The sequence below is a fragment of the Dasypus novemcinctus genome, chromosome 1, assembly GCF_030445035.2.
Source record: "Dasypus novemcinctus isolate mDasNov1 chromosome 1, mDasNov1.1.hap2, whole genome shotgun sequence".
In the NCBI taxonomy this organism is placed as follows: domain Eukaryota; kingdom Metazoa; phylum Chordata; class Mammalia; order Cingulata; family Dasypodidae; genus Dasypus; species Dasypus novemcinctus.
The window spans coordinates 25,574,208-25,578,837 of NC_080673.1; the positions used below are offsets into that span (position 1 = coordinate 25,574,208).

The following is a 4,630-nucleotide window of genomic DNA, read 5'->3' on the forward strand; positions in this document are numbered from 1 at the left end:
TGAGTCTGTATATGGGCATGTGTATGTGTACTTCTCACATTTTTTTTCACACTGAAATTTTGATCTCCAATTTGATTTTGTGCATCACATGAAAATCAGTTTTCCAAGTTGTCAGGGTGCTCAGAGAAAGTCTAACCTAGTCCAGCTCCCATCCACTTACAAAAATAGTTGGATACATCAGTTGAGAAGTTTAGATGATAAACTAGTAAACGGTCATATATTATGAATTCAATGTTGTCAGAAAGTCCTGTTTAAAACAAAATGTGCCAGATACTTTTCCTAGTTTTTTTTTTTTTGAAAAAGATTGAAATGTTTGAAGTTGGTATTTTTATGATGTTTACCAGTCTCTTAAAGTTGAAGATGTTAGATAACTTTCCCAGGCTCTCCAGATAGTAGGTGACAAAGGCTGGAATCAGACCCAGGCTCATGAGATCTAGTCCCAGAGGCCAAACTCTTTCCACAGTCCAGTGCAGCTCCAGAGTGGTGGACTTGGGTATAGGTAGTATTGGTAGTTTGGTTTCAAAGGAGAAGGATGCCGGCCTCTATGTAGTTTGTATCAATTTCTTTTTTGTCACTGTTTTGGAAGAGGAAGTGACATATATACGGTCTAATGGCAGCACAGTGGAGCTTCAGATAATTACCATACTCAGTAATTGCACTGCAGTGAACTGGAGTCAGGATGGCTCATTGATGGAGTGGATAGTGGCATTTGCAGACAGTGAACTGTCAAGGAATTTAGACCATTGGGTACATGTTATTTGCAACAACTTAAGAAGTATTTGATTGATTGGGTCAACTGGCAACAGAAAATGAAAAGTAGTGTGGCACAGGTAAAACATTCTTCTGGTCATAACAGAAAACTATGATTCTTATCAGGGGACCTCCTCTTCAGAAGGCAGAAGGAGAAATCAAGAAACACACACACACAGAGAAAGAAAGAGAGACAGAGACAGAAAGACAGAGAGACAGAGAGACAGAGGGAGAGAGACAGAGAGAGACAGAGAGAGATAGAGAAATGGGATGGAAAAGATTGCGGCAATCCCTGTTTCCTGGTAGAAGCAACCCAGAACCATCAGTAGCCCAGAGTTCCCCTGATCAGGATGAACCTGTGGCAAAGAAGAAAGATGAACTGGAACCTCTCCTCGCTTGCACTGGTGGAGGATATAGTCCACCTGCAAAGTTCAGAATGATACAAGAACAGATTACAGATAAAACAGTTTATACCAGAGGATGAGCTGGGAGGCCCTAAAGAAGTCAATCAATGGTCTTGTCAAGAAAGTCAACATTTCTAATATACATGTTATTATTCAAGATCTTCTTTAAGAAAACATAGTGCGAGGAAGAGGACTGCTATCCAGATTTGTTTTGCAAGCACAGCATGCTTCTCCCGTCTTCACCGAAGTTTATTCAGCACTAGTGGCAATTATCAACCCAAAATTTCCACAAATCAGAAAATTAATCCTCAGGAGGTTAATTCTTAATTTTCAAAAAGGCTATGAAAGAAATGATAAGCAACTTTATTTGATTGCTTCAAAATTTGTAGCACATCTTATTAGCCAAAATGTGGCACGTGAAATTTTATGCTTAGAGATGCTCACTTTGCTCCTGGAAAGTCCAACGGATGATAGTACTGAAGCTATTGGTTTTCTAAAAGAATTGTGGCCCCAAATTAACAGGAGTGTCACCGAGAGGAATTCATGGTAGGTAAGTGGCTTTGATATTGAGTATTTTTTTAGTATTTTAATATTTATTGTTTATTTTACTATCTTTTCTTTCTACTTAACTTTAGCTATATTTGAAACATATTCCATGAGTCCAAAATTGACAAAAGAGTTCAGTATATGATTGAAGTGATGTTTGCAGTATGTACAGATGGATTCAAGGACCACCCTGTCATCCTAGAGGGACTTGACCTAGGAAGAAGATGATCAGTTCATCTAAATGCGCCCTCTGGAGGATGATTATATTCCAGAAGATGTTCTTAATGTTTTCAAGATGGATCCTAATTTTGTGGAGAATGAAGAGATGTACAAAGTCATTAAGAAGGAAATTCTTTATTTTTTTAAAGTGATTATCACTTTTATTTTTTCCTTCTCCCTCTCCCCTGCCCCCACTCCGACCCCTACCGCTGCCCTGCTGCTTTTGCTGTGTCAGTTCGCTATGTGATATTCTGTATCTATTTCTCTTTTTGTCTTCTCATCTTTCTCCTCCAGGATTCACTGGGATTCAATCCTAGAGACCTCTGATGTAGAGAGAGGTTCCCTGTCAATTGTGCCACCTCAGTTCCTGGTTTCTGCTGCACTTCACCTTAACTCTTCCCTTCATCTCTCTTTTGCTTTGTCATCATCTTGCTGTGTGACTCACTTGGTGGGCACTGGCTCATTGCACGGGCACTTGGCTCACCATGTGGGCATTCGCTCACACGCAGGCACCTGGCTCACCACGCAGGCAATCGACTTGCCATGTGAGCACCCACGTGGGCACTTGGCTCACCGAGCGGGCACTCAGCTCACCACACAGGCACTTGGCTCATCATGTGGGCACTTGGCTTGCCGCACAGGCACTGGCTTGCCGCACAGGCATGCTTTCTCTTCTTCTCTTTCACTAGGAGGCCCCAGCGATTGAACCCGGGTCTTCCCACATGGTAGGAGGAGGCCTTATCACATGAGCCACATCCACTTCCCAAGAAGGAAATTCTTGATGAAGGGAATAGTCACCCGAAAACAGACGAAGGTGCTGGAAGTAGTGAAGAGGAGGAGGAAGATGAGGATGAGAAGGGAGAAGGAGATGAAAAAGAACAAAAGGTATTCATGACAAAACAGAAATTAGACTGGTCTCATTTCATTGCACAATTTATCTTACTATTCAGTCAAGTTTAGATTTTGAAGAATGTGCTCATAAACTGCTGAAAATGGAGTTTCCTGAGAGTCAAACCGAGGAACTCTGCAACATGATACTTGATTTTTGTGCCCAACAAAGGACATGTGAGAATTTTTTTGGCTTATTAGCAAGGTGTTTTTCCATGCTAAAGAAAGAATACCTGGAATTTTTTGAAAGTATAGTCAAAGAACACTGTGATACCATCCATCTCTCGGAAACAAACAAATTGAGAAATGCTGCTGAGATGTTTGTTCACCTTTTATATACTGATTCACTTCCATGGAGTGTTCTTGGATGTATAAAGCTGAGTGAAGAAACCACTACATCATCCAGTAGGTTTTTTGTCAAAGTACTTTCCAGGAACTGTGTGAATACACAGGTCTTCCTATACTTAATGCAAGGGTAAAGAATGAAACCCTACAGCCATTCTTCTACGGATATTACCCTGAGATGATCCAAGAAATACTTGACTTGCCATCAACTTCTTTACATCAACACATTTTGGAGGTTTAACAGATGAATTGTGTGAACATCTTAAAAATACAACAAAGGTCATCGTGACCCAGAAACTAGATGTTGAGCAAGATAAATCCTTCCCCTCCTCTTTCTCTTCCATGTCCTTCTCTTCAGAGCTTGATTCTTCTGATTTTGAGTCTGACAGTGGTGATAGCAGTTCAGAGTCTTCCAGTGAGGAGAGTGATCCTTCATCTACCAATAGTCATAGTTTTATCTCAGCTAAAAAAAAAAAATTAGAAAAAAGGCACAAGGGGAAGCCAGAAGTAAAGAAGCAGATAAATTGATCAGGAAACAATAAACATATGAAAGGAAACATGAAGAAAGACCAGAACAAAGTCCCAGGAACCAAGGACTGAGAGAGAAAGATGGTTCGAAAAACATAGAGATTGAAATTCAAGAGATCCAAATTGGAGAGATCCCACAGCAACATACATTTCAAACAGAAGGATGCCATCTGAACGAAATAGTTCAGATGTGAATGACAGAATCAAAGAAGTGCACATAGATTTTGAAAATAAGCATGGTGATCCAAAAAACAAGATAGGAGGGAAAAGAAATTCTTTTTCTTAAAATAAGACACACAGACACTGAAATAAGGACAGTGAAAATTTTAGAAGAAAAGGTATATCAAAGTCAAGGGAAAAAAATAGAGGGCATTCAAGCTCTGGAAGTGATGAGGATAGGTATCAGAATGGTGCCAAGAGATGATGGGAAAAAATCTGGCAAACAAATCTGCAAAATAACACAAACTGAATATGCCTTATATTTGGCCAAAATGAAACATTTTTTACACTGATTGGCGAACCTTATAGAGAATTCATATAAATTACTAGTTTATATTTTGTAATTTTAAAAATGTTTTCATTTCAACATGTTTTATAATTGCTACATCTCAAGGTCTTCTACATAAACTTATTTAAAAAGTTTCGCCAGAGGGGGATATGTCTTGCTTATATTTTGTGAATAAAATGATCAAATGTTCATTGAATCAGTGATTTTTTTTTATTGAGAAAATATTTTTTTCTGATATTTCCAATTTTTTATGGAACTACTGTAATGAATTATTAATAGCTTTTTCTATTTGTAACTAATGACCAAAATAGGGGAAACATTTCATTTTAACATTTGTTCTATTATTCTTAATCATTTTTAGGTGATCACTCATATTTTTTAAAGAGGATTTACTTACATTTCATTTATATCTTGAACATGTATAAGTTTTCTTAACAAGTGT

The 4,630-nt window shown here is 38.4% G+C and overlaps 1 pseudogene; it reads left to right on the forward strand.

Moving 5' to 3' along the window:
• The first annotated feature begins 809 nt into the window (after positions 1-809).
• Positions 810-4,149, forward strand: LOC101420707 (pre-mRNA-splicing factor CWC22 homolog; annotated as a pseudogene).
• Positions 4,150-4,630: the final 481 nt, after the last annotated feature.